Source organism: Falco naumanni, chromosome 5, assembly GCF_017639655.2.
Source record: "Falco naumanni isolate bFalNau1 chromosome 5, bFalNau1.pat, whole genome shotgun sequence".
Lineage (NCBI taxonomy): Eukaryota > Metazoa > Chordata > Aves > Falconiformes > Falconidae > Falco > Falco naumanni.
Window position 1 is genome coordinate 16,539,053 of NC_054058.1, and position 16,338 is coordinate 16,555,390.

At 44.7% G+C, this 16,338-nt stretch overlaps 1 protein-coding gene across 7 annotated transcripts in view; it reads right to left on the bottom strand.

Moving 5' to 3' along the window:
• PPFIBP1 (PPFIA binding protein 1) overlaps nt 1-16,338 on the bottom strand; it is a 119,446-nt gene that overhangs the window by 84,417 nt on the left and 18,691 nt on the right. For all 7 annotated transcript variants that reach the window (XM_040594767.1, XM_040594765.1, XM_040594766.1 and 4 more), the window contains exon 2: nt 1,730-1,803. The gene's annotated coding sequence lies outside the window, so the exon portion shown is untranslated. The remainder of the gene's footprint in view (nt 1-1,729; nt 1,804-16,338) is intronic.

A 16,338-nucleotide genomic window follows, 5' to 3' on the forward strand; every position in this document is an offset into this window, starting at 1 on the left:
AAGATCTCGGGCAGCCTGTGAATCCCACAGAGAACTCACACACAGTGATTTAATGTGGGAAGGGTCGGAGATCCAAGAAGAAGCGCTCCAAAGGCTACGGAGAGGAAAAGGGAGTAGGAGAAGGGAAATAATATTTCAAATAAGACACCAATCCTCACATACTGTGGGCCTGCACCAAGGCTGGGGATGCAGGACAGCACTAAGGAGCAGCAATACCCAAAGCCAGAAAAGCCCCAAGCCCTTGGTGACAGCACACCGGTGGTCCCAGGCAGCAGAGGAGGTCCTTGCTGCCCTTTCCAAAGCCCAGCGGCTGTTAGCAAACCTGTGGGCTGCAAGGCAAGCACTCCCTTGGGTCACAGGCTGTTAAACACTGTGGGAAACAGCAGCCACCACTGACCCTATCAAACGGCCCTGGGGCGGCACAGGGAACATCATGATGTGCAGGGGAACAGGAGGGGGATCCAGCCCATCCGCCACAGAAAGCGCAGACAAAAAGGCAACAAGACCCAGCCGGAGTGGGCAGACCGCCTTATGAAGCATGGAGACAGCAGTCAAGAAGCCCAGTACAGCTGTGGGACAGAAGAGGGCCCTGGACAGGTGAAGAAATAAATGACCAGATGTGCCTTATGTAAATGCGCCACAGGAAGGGAGGTACGCTTGCTTCTCCAGCAGGCACCACCTCAGAGAGGATGGTACAAAGACTGCACTCCTCATCCAGCGATGAGCAGCTGGGAGATGAGAGCAGCTGAAGGGCAACAAGCCAAGACAAAGGATGCAGTGTGCTAGCAGACACTGGTCTCCGCAAGTGGTTGTACGGAACAGGAAAGATAGCAACAGCGTGAGTCAGGAGAGACCCAGCAAGCGGCTGGGATCTCAGCAGTGGTCTATGGGGCAAGCACATCCCAGCTGCGGGGTGTGTGGCTGAAGAGCAAACACAGCAATTTGACCCAGCTCTCCAGCTGGAATCTGGGATGCTAAATCATGCTAGATCATACTGTAATACCCAAAACAAAGTAGATGAGGGATAACCATTCCCAAAACAAGACTGCCAGCTCTGACATGCACTAGGCTACTTGGATCAAATGAGTCTAGACTGAATGCAAAATGCCACTCCTTGAAGTCAACTAAACTGGGCCATTTCCACAGGCTAATGCGACAAATTTTTTACTTTATTTTGCTGAATGTGTTTTCACATAAACTTGCCCCGCTAATCTGAAAGCTCTCGGCAGTTCCTCTGCACACTGCCATAGACCTGTTGAGTCAGATTAACTGCACACACACAGCACAGCTGTATCAAGCAGGCATGGCAACTGGCCTTGTACTGGAGCATTAGCACTACTTTAGCCCATCTTGTGCCACACAAGAGCTCCAGGGGTCATTTCACTTTTATTTCTTGGATAATCAAAATATACTTCACTACTCTGCCACAGTCCATATGTTAATTCCAAATCCACTGTCTTTAAAATGTGAAAAGCCTTCCTGAATCTAAACAGCGGCTCAGACTGTGTTAAGTGATGGCTATCCTTTAAAAGATACCGAATAAATGGATGTCTATAGAAGCAGAAACAGCATGACATTCTTCTACAACTCCTGCTGGAAGCTGTACATAGCATAATTTTAATGACATTTGAAATAAAAGCCTAAAGGAGCTGTTGTGTAAGGTATCAATCAAAAACCAGCAAATTTGTAGATAATAGACATCAGCAATGCGGTGTGTTAGATTACTCACCCAGAGAAGCACACTTAACGCAGATCTGCACTGTCACTTGAGCAAGTACCACTGATCCATATAAACTTCTGACACTGAAAAGAGAAATCGAGAATTTTAATTAATCACTACAAAGCCTGAGGCGTCTTAACAGTGATGGCTTATAAAAGTTTATCATCAAGCAACACAGGATACAGTAAGCACAGTGGATGACGTACATAACAGCATTAAAAAGAGCTAATATTGAGAGATTAAAGGATGACAACTGATGTACAAAGGGGAAATGAGCTTGTTTATTCCAAGTAACTCCCAGCCACACTATTTCTCAGTATTTCTGTATTACATGGTTGGCCTGTGGCTGCCCTCCACCTCCCCAGCTGATCACACACGTAACACAAAACTAAGGTGGCAAATAATGCCTTGAAAGACTTTCTTCTCACTATTGCAGTATCCAAAAATCCCAAACAAACACCCCATGGCATAGAACAGCTAGAGACCAGAGCATAAAGTGAAGCCAGGGGAAGTCGAGCGGCCCACAGCACTGAACCAACCCTACAGCTCATTCCCAACCACTATTCCTGAGTCTCTTTACTATGACTATTCTGGTAAATCAAAGATGTTCTCTGTTACTGTGGTTTGACATTATGTTTTATTCATGGATACTCCCATCTACAGATTGTGGTCAAAGTAAGAGCTACTGGGTGTGGGAAGCTTGACAAAATTGCTCTGGGAGAAGGTTCTGGGTTAACTTTGAATTTGAAATGCAAAAGGGAAGTTTGGGGAATAAAACTCCAGACTACTAACAAAAAACTTCCAAACCTAGGCAATTACATGAACTCCCATTAGAAGAGACTTAAGAATCTGTAATTCATACATGAATGCTCAGTGAAATACGGCTGGTAGGAGGACTGAACCTTGAACACCGCAGTGTACCCCCACCTGGGACACCGCGCCAGCATGCTGAGATGCTGCTCTCTGATCAAAAATCATACCAAGAGCAGGAACAAATCTTGCCAAATCAACAGAAGTACAGGACAAGCAAGCAACATGATCATAAAGAAAAGAATCAGCTCAAGAATAACATAGTATTAAAGAGACACAGACTAAATTGGTTGTTCACTTGGGGCAACAAAGACCAACTGCAAATATCCAGAAGGTGCAAACTTGAACAGAGAGAACTCAGCCCATGCATGACTGGGAGATGAACAGAAAAGAAAAAAAAAAAAAAAAAGCAAAGAAAAAAAAAAAAGAGAGAGAAAAAAAGGCATTTTCAGGTCTAAATATTAAGAACTATAATAGATGGTCTCGGGGCACACAAATGATTGGGTGCTCATGGCTTCTCAGAGTAGTTTTTTAGAGTAGACTGAACAAAAACAGTGGGGAAAGAAATTACACAGAACACAAATGACCAGGACATATGAGTCTGTGCAAGCAGACTCTGTCACAGGACTGGGGCTTCAGGCTATTGCAACAGAATAATTATGTACTGAACCCTGTGCAACACAGGAAAAAAACATCTGTCAGATGGAAAAAGAGACAAAATGTGGTAGGAGGGGAAAAAAAATATTTGAGGTTTCTATAAAGGGTACTGCAGAATGTCATATACAAAACTACAAAGCTAGGGGAAAAAAGTTAGTTAACAGTGTTATTTTAAGTCTGCTTAAAGTAATACCAAGGGCTGAAATGGAAAACCTATAATTAGACAGAGCTTCTCCCCTTCATTACAAATATTTGACTCCAACTGAGCCAGGCAAGGCTCACAAATTGATGGGATCCCTGTGAGTCCCACTGCCTGGGCTGCCAGGACCCACAGGCAGCAGTCGGGCAGAGGGGAATGTGATGTGGAGCGCCGCGGGATCAGTGGGATTCCGAGCCTGTGCCCCACTGCATGGGGCTGGTTGGCCAGCCAGCCACCTTCGGTCACAGCTGGTCCACCCCTCTTCACACCCACTGCAGAGGCAGCCAGCCCCAGTCTCCTCATGGTCTTCTCCAGCACAGGGAAGTCCCGGCAGCTTGTCAGAACAAGGCTCCCTGCCACCCCTGCCTGGTCTGCCTCCCTCCATCGATGCCGCCTTTAAGGACAAGAGAGCCACGCTGCCCACGAGCGTCAACCCCTGATTGATTTGCTCTTCCTAGTGTGGGCGCTGGCAGCACCACTGCTATTCCCGAGCCTCTCCACCACGACTATTCTGGTAAATCAAAGATGTTCTTTGTTACTGTGGTTTGACAGACAGTTTAGTCATTTCCTTCTCAACAGAGTCACAGTTACACATACACAGACCACACCTCGGGCACGCTGTACGGCTGCTCGCCGTCTGATGAGGAAGGGAGCACTAGCATGCATTTCTCAAAAGTGAGCTAACTGCCTTAGTCCCTACCTCGTCACCATAAGGATTCAGTTTGTTTCAAAGGCTGCTAGGGAAGTGGTCTACATTTCCTATCCCCCCTGCTTCGCTCCTTCCTCAAACTCAATTTAATTTTTACTACAGAACTTCCTGTGCTGGTTTTGGCTGGGAGAGAGTTGATTTGCTTCATAGAAGCTAGTATGGGGCTATGTTTTGGATTTGTAATGAAAACCATGTTGATAATTCAGGGATGCCCTCGCTGTCGCTGAGCAGTGCTCACACAGAGCCAAGGCCTTTTCTGCCTCTCACCCCACGCTACAGGTGAGGAGGCTGGGGGTGCACGAGGGGTTGGGAGGGGACACGGCCAGGACAGCTGACCCCAACCGACCCAAAGGGACATTCCATATTCCATATGATGTCATGCTCAGCGTATAAAGTTGGGGGAAGAAGGAAGGGGGGGACATTTGCAGTGATGGCGTTTGTCTTCCCAAGTCACCATTACCCATGACGGAGCCCGGCTTTCCTGGGGATGGCTGAACACCTGCCTGCCGGTGGGAAGTGGCGGATGAATTCCTTGCTTTGCCTTGCTTTCGTGCACAGCTTTTGCTTTACCTATTAAACTGTCTTTACCTCAACCTTCGAGTTTTCCCCTTCTACCCTTCCGATTCTCTCCCCCACCCCACGGGGGGGAGCAAGCAAGTGGCTGCGTGGGGCTCAGTTGCCAGCTGGGGTTAAACCCTGACACTTCCCCAGAAATCTCAGACTCTAATCCTAGAGCTAAGGAAACCTCTCTTGCACAGCCTCACCTCTGAAAACTATTTTCAAAAACAATTCCTATAGGGCTGGCTGTGACATTCACCCCAGTATTTCTCCTGGCTGAACAGGACACAGAGCTCCAGGGGGCTTTACCCTGCAACCTGCATAGGATGCCTGGAAGGCTGCCAGCCCCCAGGGGAAGCTGGAGCTCAGGGACACTGGGTGAAAACAGGGACTTGTTGGGACTTCTGGGGAAGGGTGGAGTTTTACTGGTTTAGCTGGAAGGGTAAATTATCATCCAAGAACAGCAACCTAGGGAATAGCTGCTCTTATGTCACACACGATACGTGCCATGAAGCCCTGATCAGAGGGTATGCAGGCAGCCAGGCATCTGGGGGACGGGAGTTATTCATCCTCCATAGCAAGAGCTAAGCTCTCCAACGAGTTCAATCTAAGTTCAACTTCAGTATCAAAAAAACAACCTCCCAGAAAACCACATTCATAATCAAGAGTCGATTTTTAGAAATAATTTAAGAAGTGCAGGACTAGGCAAACCAGGTGAGATAGAAGTTAATTGGATTTTTGCTTTCATACAGAGAACATCACAAAATATAGATGCCCTGGAGGAACCTTTCCAGTATACCCAAGGAAAAAAAAAACAAACACCAAAACAAAACAAACAAAAAAACCCTGCCAAGACAAACATAAAGGCAAAACAAGAGGGGTGCACAACATGAAATTTGTTGTCCTTTCCATACTACAATCTCTTAACCAGGAAGAAAACACAAACCCTAATCTTACCTGTTCAGCAAGGCTATTTTACCTTTCCAATCAAAGGTTTTCTACAATAGCCACCAATGTCTTTTTCAAACTCAAGAAGCACAACTGCATGCAATTATGCACTGTATTAATTAAAACAGGACACAATCCCATGACTAAACACTGAAAAATGCACATGTTGCATTGCATTTCAGGACACAATAAGAAGGCTGCAGCACTATTTCTTTGCTTTGTGCCCACTAGAAGGCTTGCTCCAGGAACATTTTTGGAAGAATGTGAGTACTGCAAGCAAATAATCTGATTTAAATTTGTTCTTTATTAGATAAAAATACAGATCTGTTTTTCCTAATAATTTCTGATAAAGAGGAGCTTTAAGATCTGAGTCTCTCTACTAAAAGCTAAAAAATTACCCTGTAACATGGGACCCAAGTAGTCAGTGCACAATTAAAATTACTCCTCCTTCCGACATATTTACTTCATGTCTGCATGTTTGTGTTACAATTAAAAAGCTGCAATGACATTCTTCCCACATTTTTAAAAGAAAATTCCACAGGCAACAGTACTCAAAGACATCTGTATTCATTTATCTCCCACCACTCCCTCTGATCCCAAAACACTCCAGGAGCTAAGCCTCCTACACACACGCCTGAATTAATTGTGAGGGCCAGCCGTGCTTGATTACCAGGTTTTGTAATCGGATTGTTTACACCTTGAGGACACGGTCAGACTGGTGAGCAAGTCATCTGGGCAATGGACTTGGGCCTTCCAGCACCAAGAAATCACACAGGAACAAGGCACCTGGGCAGAAGGGTTGTGGCTGCCCAGGAGAGCATCAGCTGGTGAACAAAGCTCAGCCTGCTGCAGGGGACAGTGCAAAAGAAAGTGGCCGTACTTTCTCAGGCAGAGAGCGTTTCTTGAAATCCGTGGTGAAGGTTCAAACTGCTCTGCCCTGCAATGGAAGCAGACGCTGCCTGTAACACTGACAGCTCAAAGGAGTCACAGTTGCCTCTCCAGGTAACATTTGACAACAGGCGGTCAGCAGCTCCATGCACATCCTGACCTCTCACCACTTCAGAGTGGGGGATGTAAAAAGCCTCTGCTTTCTCAAGGTAGTAGTGCTTGGATATCTTCTGACAGCCACCTCTTTCCACAGCTTGACTGCCAGGAGGAAAGTTGGCAAGCAGCCTCCTCTGCTCACCTCTTGTCTGCCACGCACACCACCTTTGGACAACACAACGTGAGCAAGTCCTCAGCTTCTTCCAGGCACCCTCCACCTGCAACTGAAATGCTTGTTCCCAGAAGCCGAGCTGCAATTGCAGCAGTTGCGCCGAGCCCCAGCTTCACGCAGATGCACATGAAGGCTCCCACGCAGACACAGCTCCTTGCCCAGGCATGCACAGGCATTTCTGCAATCTCATTATTCAGCTTCCCCCAGATCTATATAAATTATAAATTATTTTTGCAGAACTTGGCCATGCACTTTCAGCCTTTCCAGCAGTAATAGCTAGGTCATCCTGGGCATTACAAAGCATCTTTTTTTTTAAAAAAAAAAAAAAAAAAAAATCACATTGAGAAGATTCTTGCTTGAGAAGTTTATTTGATACTTGTGAACTCTAGCTCTAGTCTACATTAATAGACTCTGTTTTTTCTCTTTAAAGAATGAATCAATAGCTACTAGATAGAACTTGACTCAAAAATTTATGAAGGAAAATTAATAGCATGTACATTTCCAAGGAAGTCAGTAACGCAAGCTGAACATGTCCAGTTACCTTCCTTTGGAAAGATGGACAGAGAGTTTAAAGCCAACAAGCAAAGCAATGAAGACACATTAACATTTTGAATGATTTGGGGAGCTAACGGTTTTCCATGGAAAAAGTCATCAATGCATGTCTTATTTTGGTATGCTAATAGTACAGATTTTTGTAAAAGGCCTTTGGGCAAAGGCTGGTTTGAACCTGAATGGAAGTAATCCAGGCTGCAGCTTGAATAATTTCCCTGCATTTGTACATATCATCTATCCACACCAAGTAAGTATCACCCACCAATACAAACACACAATCTCTCTAACATTTAAATCATCCTGCCCCTGGATACATTTTCCAGCTGCTGCTGCAGACCACTTAACAGATCTCTTATTTACAATGGGACAGGCTACCCACACTGAGACAAATACATAAAACACAGATGCATTAGCCCTCCTCTTCATTTTTGGTTTCTGGAAGGCTACATACCTTTTGACGCGGACAAAAAACACGCAGCATCCACATTAACAAACCAACCTGGTTTGGACACTACTATACCCACAGCTGAAACCCGAAAGAGTAGTTGCCCATCCTGCAAGTGCCAGCCTGGAGCTTAAAAACTGAGTTTCAATCCAAAACCAGAGGGTCTGGCACACACGGAAACCCAAAGTGAAAACTAAAGGGACCCAAGCAAAACTAACCAAATCATCAACTCCAGTGACCCAAGCAGCTGTTCTCACATACAACAGTATCTCCTACCACAAAACAGTACATTTGAACAATGTACAAGCACAAATGTCACTGAATAAACATATTGGTGTTGGTGGATACAGACAACACAGCCAACTGCCACAGCAAAGATGCACTTTCTGAAGTGTAATAAAATGTAAATAATTTCCTGAGTCAGAGAAGAATAACACCAGACAGACCATTTAATGAAGTACTTTTAAGACCAGTAGCAAAAACAAACTGCAGCAGGTTTAAATAAAAGCTTTCAAATCACTAACGTATCAGATTTTAAGTGAAACTAGACATGATTTATGTAAGGAAAAACTTTATGACTAATCTATGAGTAATTTTATATTGGAGCACCACTCATGCAGTTTCTGTCAGCTAGCGCTTTGGTTTTAATTCTACAAGCCAAAGCAACAGGTTATGCAGTTTATCATCTATGAAAATGCAGACGTCAGTTGATGGAAGATGTAGAAGTGACTGGAAGACATGGAAGATTATTTAATGAACTTAATTGAAGATCTCATGCCCTCAGCACCCATGTTATGGAAGCAGTGTGATAAGAAGTCTGTGCAATCAGATAAGGGGAGAATTGAATCTCCTGGAAGACACTTTCTGTAGCATGAATTTGATACCACCAAATACTGGTCTTGTCAGTATTCTGCTTCCTTCACAGTTATGTCAAGTTTGCTGACACCAAGGTGACTAAAGTCACTGATCCTGTTAATCACATGAAAACCCAGAGCACGCAGGGTGGACAGCCATCTTCAGGCATCACTTCTGTCCCTGTGTAAATACCAATGTCCGGTTGGTGTCTCAAGCAGCCCTGGTTCTGGGAGCCAGGAGGCTGCAAGAGTTTCACTAGCGAAGATATATATATATTTTTTTTTTTTAGGGTAAGATGATCACAGTGAGTTGTGACACTGCTATCGCTAAACAAACATGAGAAGGTTATCAGTGTTTTCTCTCTCTCACAGGCACCAGTTTGGTCTTAAACTTCTGCACGTGCAAAAGAAACAAGAAAAGCCTCCATGTGTCTCTTGGTTGGAGGTTTATGGGACACCTTCAACCTTTGTATCCTCTGTCAAATGCAAAAGGAGCTGCTCTATCAGTGTTCTTCATCTTCTTAATCTGACTGTTGTTGCCACACACTGGTTTCTGTCTTCATAACACTACTAGAAATAAGCACAAAACATTCCTTAGAAGAAAAAGATTGGGCTCACATGTAAGGTTTGCCATAACATTTCCCAGGAAGGTGCCCACCCTCCAATTATCCTGAATTGTTACAGGCATCCTTCGCTTTGAAGTTCAATCCTAGAAGGAACTTCTGCAACACCACAAACTTACAAAACCCTTTTAATGAAGCATCCAAACTCTGTGTTTCCTGACCTGAGAAGTGAGTGGAAGCTATGCAAACAGCAAAAACCAAAAGCACTTACCAGGAAAAGGAACAAAGTAACATCCTTGTTGTTGTTAAGAAGAGATAGTCAAAAGATCCGAGTCAAAAACACCAGAAGTTAGGATCAACATAACTACATGATTTGCCAGCTTCACAAGTAAGTTTTATATGTTTATTTTGGTATTTTTCTGTGCAGACACTTCGATTCTTTCAGCCATTTTAAGTTGGTTACGTGCTAATATACATGCACACATCAGGATTCAGCTGTCACATTTTCGTATGTGCTGCAAATAATCCTGAAATACCATTTCTACTAATCACATTGTTCCGCACAGTTTTAAAGCACACAATTGCAGAATAAAACCCTCACCACATATTTTTGGCCTGGATTCTAAAGGAAATTAAATTTTTGCGGTAGTGTTGTTTGTCAGTCCTCACCCTATTAAATTTTCAACTCGCTAGTCAATTTTGACCACATTTGGCAGAAGGCAGAGAGATCCGAAAAGGTGTCACATTCTTATGTCTTTCGGATAAATTAATATGTAGGTAGAGGAGACATCCAAATTAGCCTCACATGGAGTCAAAAAACTCTGCTGCAAGAAATCAGCAACTCCCTTGCTTTATTTGGCTCCACAGCCACTCTGTCAACATCTGCATGTGGGCATCCAGCACCATGTTGACTGCTGTGGGGCCAACATGGGAGACACTGGAGAGAAACCATGGAACAAACAAAAAGGGAGGGAGAAGACAATTTGGAGATAAGGGACAAGGAAAATGAAGAGGTCCAAAGAGAAGGATCACAGGTCATGGCGTACAGAAGGCTAACGCACACAGGGGAAACAAAATCATAAAGAGCTAGGTTTTGTTGGCTCTGCTACCTGAGGGATAGCTGGTGGCAGCTCCTCGCCATCTCCACACCTACAAGTACGACAACATCCTTTCCCTGTCCCCGCTTCCACACCCTGGGAAGCTCACAACACACCATTCTCCTATCACAACCTGGGTTAGCTGTTCATAAGCCATGTTTCATCTTCAGATACCCACAAATAATGCTGGATGCTACTGGGCCCACAAACAGAATATACCTTCAAGCTGGCAGATGGGACAGGAGTAGCACAGCAGCAGCTGAGCTCATGCTTGGGAAGAGCCGAGGCAGACTAGCCCCACCTCAACCCACAGTGTCACAGCTGCAACAGAAAGCAAGATCCCTCTCCAGAACAGTCACCTACAAGCCGCTGCCACCTTCCTCTTCATCCCGGGAAAGGAGAAATGCACACCACATCCCACGAAGCTCTTGCGAGGGGAGGGAAGCACCCCGGGGGCACTACTGAAAGATGACCAACAGTACTGTCTGTAAGGAGTACAAAGGCAACAAAAGCTTGTGAGCCAAATGGAGATCACTTGCAACCTATGTGTGATGTTGCTGCCCAAGGAGCTCTCAGTATCATAAACCCTGACAGCTATTAGGGGAATGAGGAGCACAATCAAATTATCCTCGCTCCAGAAAAAGGGGAGCGCTGAGGGCCAGAAAGAAGCAATGACTACCCACCCTGAGAGATGCCAAGCAGCCAGGACAGGCAAGGGGAGCACACTGCAGAGCCAGGATGGACATCCCCCCCCAGCCAGGGCTGAGCCACCCCAGGGCAAGTCCTACAGCCACCGGTGCCAAGTGAGGTTCGCCCCACTCCCTCCCTGTGCTTAGTGACTGGCAGACAGACAGCAGGAGGTTTTATGCATTAGTTCTTAGAAGTGAAAGCTTCTGCACCATAAAAGCAGAATGCAAGTATCTCCTCCCCACTCTTCCACAAGCCTTTCTGGTTTAGTTTTATTTTATTCAAGAATCTCCTTTACAACCAAGCTATTACATCACTTTGAGGAGGAAGTAAGGGTACTGCCATCAGCATTAAATACCCTTTTCAGTAACAATTAGAGGGCTTTATCCTCAGAGGAAAAAGTTCATTAGCTTTCAGTCTCTCCTCTTCTTTAAAAAGGTCTGTGCCTTGCAACAACAGAAAAAACAGGTTTTGTCTCAGGGAAAATACTAAGGATGCAGTTCAAGACACAGAAAAGATGCAGGCAGAGCATCTCACAAGATAAACAAGACACAAACAATTTCCCCTTTTAGGCCAGCACTTCAAGTTACACAAAAATTTAAAAAGTCACCAGGATTGCCTTCCCCCCAAGGTCTCCATGGTCTTAATATGCAAACCATGTCTGCAATGGCATCCCACTTGTCAGAGGGCATTTCACCCAGCCCTCAGACTGAAGCCTTGCGTGACCACAGCTGGCAGGCTCTGCAGGGACGGATGGTCACAACAGCCCAAACAGCTCCACTGCTGCAGCAAACACCCCGGGGCAAGAGCAACATGTGTCCTATGGGCAGCACAGAGAAGACGCTGGCCCTGTCAGGAGCGCTGGATCTGTCCTGCGATAAGATGATGTCTCTCCAGCCACCATAGTCTGGCTCCTCTTATTAACAGCAGGGTGCTGGCACCTATAGCCCAGGGCTCTGAGCCAAGCACTGCAGCGTGTCAAAAGCAAGGTGGCACGGTTTATGGAATAGAGCTTTGAGACACTGGGGCTGGAAACACGACAGAGCCCGAGCATAATAGTAATAATAAAGCTATCCAACAAAACCAATAAGCCTTAAATCACAATTAATTACAATCAATAAATGCATCGTAGCAGGGCCTGAAAAAGAGCCAGGTGGGGATATCTGACCCCAGAAAGCAGCATCTTCATCTACGAGCTTTCCACTCCACTTGGTCTTATTAACTCTCCTACTTCACCTCCCCAGTTTTCACTCCAATGGAGGAACAAGCAGCCCTAACCACCTAGCAGCCAAGCAGAGATCAGTCCAGTGAAAGCTAGTTTCATATTTCACATGAAATATGAATAAATATTTCATAGTTAATTGGTTGGTTGGTTTTGTGGAAGGACAGCTGTTTTTTTAAGGAAAGAGGTAAACTTCGCTTAGACTCCAAAATGAAAGTCAGATGTGAAAGAACTAGTTATAAAAATGCTGAGGGCAAACAAGTGCACCATTAGGTATATGTTGTATTGTATCTTCATTTAGAAATCAGCTAAAAACCATCTTTCCCATGGGGAACAGTTAATATTGGAAGCCACGTACATCCTACACAAGGATGTCTGTATTAAACATCCTACATAAAGATGTCCCTAGAATCCTGTAATTTAGCAAACCAGATTTTTAACTGCTGTGTAAAATTTGGGTGACAGCAGAAAGACTCCAATGCCACGTAAACTGATTATTTTCCACCATGTAAACTGGGGAAAGGACCATCTTCAGCAGCATGTTCTGAGAGGTGGTGGAGCACAGGGAGAGCCCACCCCCTGTGCAGAAGGGCTCGGTGAAACCTAAGCCTTTCAGTGGAAGATTGCAGACTCCGTCTCCTCAAGCCATACCTAGCAGCACACGTTGCTGTCCCATGGAAGAGGTGGCAGAAGGAATGGTGGTGGGAGAACCGGACAAGGCCTTTTCAGAGAAAGTCACCACCACACCTCTCACTTTCTGCAATCCAACCCCCCCCCCCCCCCCCCCCCCATTACCATACACAGTGATTTACTCTGATTAGAGCCCCCTCCACAGATGAGAGGTTGCTTCAATGATGGTGTCAGGATATGGACGAAAAGCTTCCAGGTGACAGCATGTTTCTGCCTCAGTCCCTTTTATCCCTAAATACCTCCTAAGAGCCCTATAAATTTGTGGAGGGGGAAAAACAGCCTCCCAAACTTAACCAAACACTAAAATATAGCTCCTGACTTATCTACAGAGCAAGTCATCACTTGAAAAAACATTGGGGTGTATGGGCTACAGTACAAAGGATGACATAAGAATACAGGTAAGTTGACCTGAATTTGCACCCCAGTGCTTTTCAGTGGCTGCCTTAACTGTTTTTATGATCGTGAGCAGTCAGCTGTTAAGATTCTCATTAGGAACACGAATACTGATCCAAAAAGAGGCAAGGCTATTTTACTTCGATTTCCACAAAAAACCCTAGCTACTGAGCTCCAACACAACCTTCACTTCCCATTCATTCCTCACTTACTGTGTTGTCTGGTCCTTAGGTATACAGAACATCCCTAACCCCAAAGACAAGGTCTAGCAGATGTCAAACTTGCAGAGCCCTGAATTTAAAAGAGGATGCAAGTGAAGACAAGCATCAGACAGGACTACATAAATGCAATGCTCTACAAAGCATGATCTAGATGAACAAGAAGAACACAAGAAATGAAGTACAGAGAAGAGGAGGACAGATTGGGAAGATTTGGACGAGCAGTGTGTGCAGCATTGAACACTTTACTGCACAGAGAAGCCAGCTAGCTACTTTCTGCAAAGAAATGCATCTCAAGCACAGGGCTCTCAACATGCATCACCACACTCTTTTTTTAATTCTGGATTTTTTCACCCCTTCTTCATGCAGGCTGAGAGATCACCTGCTGCAAGATGAAATTACTAACACGGCTTACTGCAGGTCCTGCCAGACTCATTAAACCATGGTAACCCTCACAGACATGGCAGCAATGAAGCTAGTGATAATGCATTTCTCCTTTCTGCTTGCTCACAGATTCTAACTCATTAGAGCACTTACCTTTATTAGAATTCCTTTATGTAGCCTAATTTTCCAAAAAAATAATTGCTCTCCTCTTCCCCTGGTAATAGAAATGAGACAGAGCTGTAAGTGATTTCATTTGCTGTTTATTCCATGGCTCTCCATTCCAAAAGTTTCTTTCAGATGTTCTGTATAAAGCCAGATACACTGGGTCATTAGAAAATGTCTCAGAGAAACCCAAAGTTTCATCAAGTTTTGTGTGGAAAAGATGAGTAATTTAGGAAGCTTTACATCTTTGAGTTTACTTTGCACTTCTTGCCAAAAGAAATCATGAACTTCCTTTCTTAAAAAAAAAAACAAAACCCAGAGAGCACTGAAGAATTCATCTCTCCACTCAGAGCAGGGTAAACAGAGTTTACCCAATGCTCAGAAAGAGTCACATCCGTGTAAAACAAGCACAGAAAAGGAGAGCACGACAGATACCCGTCTATCTATGTAAAGCAGATCTATGCCCTGGCTTGCTTCACCCCTGGAGTCTCAGCAATGCTATCTGGTAATTATGCTACAGTGTGGTCTGGCAAGCCACAGGCTTCTGGCTTCAGGTTCAGGGCTCTGCTGCCAACTCGTTTGGGGGCTCCAGCACATCTCTTTACCATATTGTCTCAGGCTTCCCTCAGGGAAAGCAAGAAAAGACAGCCTAAACCCAGAACTGTTACTCTAGCTACGACTACAGTCCTGTGCGTGCAATTCAAACTCTAAAGGCCAACCTCACCATAGCTTTTTCAACATTTTGTTGGACCATCAATATGCCGGATGCCGAAAAGGTCACCGCTGAATTAATCACTGTCCTGCACTGACCACCACTCCCTACAAGTGAGTCAAAAATAGGGAGCACGGATTTGTATCCAGCCTTCCCTGTAATTCAAGAGTGTTCATGACAGATTATTTTGTTTCTGGCTGAGTCCAAGTCCTTGCTGAGCCCTCAAAATTTCTGTAAATGCTCACCAAGGAAGCTAAAATGAATCACTGGCTTGCAGCACCTCATGACACGCTAACCTCATGGCTTTAGCTCTTTAAAACTGTCCACCCCAAGCAAAAGCACAGGCTGCAGTTACAAACTCTGAACAGCAAAAATAGTACTATTTAAGACAAAAAAAATATGGTTTTTTTTAGGAGCAGAGCAATTCACAGTCAGTACGTGCAAAAACCTTCTTCTACACATCTCTACGCTTCCATGTTTTCTAACAGTCTTTCCATACTGCAGTGAGATTTGTGTAATTACTAGCTAGGTACTGAGAAACTTAATTGTACTTTATTAACAATTAAGGTTTTGTCTTCCTATCCAAGGGTTCTACTACTTTCAATTAAAAATTGCACATTGTAACATTGTTAAAACTATGCAAATCCAAGACTGTGAAGTCAGCTTTAATAAATGCAAAGGTAATCTTTGAGCCTCCATACAAGGATGCTGATACAGAGTTAAAAATAAGCTTTGTTGATACAGACAAAATCAAACAAACAAACATGTGAGGGTCCAGGAAAGAGTCTGAAAGCTGAAGTTTGCATAATCCACCCTCAGTACCTTTTCAAAGGGTCAATGCGCCATACAAGTCTCCTCAACAACTAACTTAAATGGAGTGCTTTACAACAGTTTTCCATCAGATTTGCAGCAGATGGAGGACTGCAGCTGGGATATCCTACATGGCAACCACACAGACCAAAAAGCCAAAATGAGGCATGACTCAACGGTGCTGTAAAGTCAAGAAAGTAAGAGAGCATTGAATAAGATCCACAGGAGAGTCTGCTAACCCAGGCTAACACCAAACATTTTCTCTGTCTGAACATAAAGGAACTGCTTTCGATTCAAAGAGCACTTTTTACAAGGTTATAGCACTGGCTTAATGGAGCACTGCCTAAATATCCATTTCCTCGAGCCAAGGCTGGATTAGTCCCAGAAAGCCAAGTTCTGATGCTTGTACTTGTACATCATGAACGCAGAGGGAGAAGGTGCCAGGATAGGGCTAAACCAATGTTGAATGTTTTCAAAGTCCTTTCATGTCACAAGTGGTGAAGACACAGTCTAGTCACAAACCCCAAAAGACAACAATCCAGATGTACATGTACCCACTGATTTCAGGAGCTGGAGCCAGTTGCTTCCCTGAGCAGCTGCAGTTAGCCCTGAGATGGTCTGAAGGGGCACGGTGGGGTGGGAAAAGGGAGGAAAACTGAAGGAAGAGAGAGAGGCCGTATGTCTACCCGAGCGCTCTCCTCAAGGAGGCTGCCTCTAACCTGGGCTGGAAGA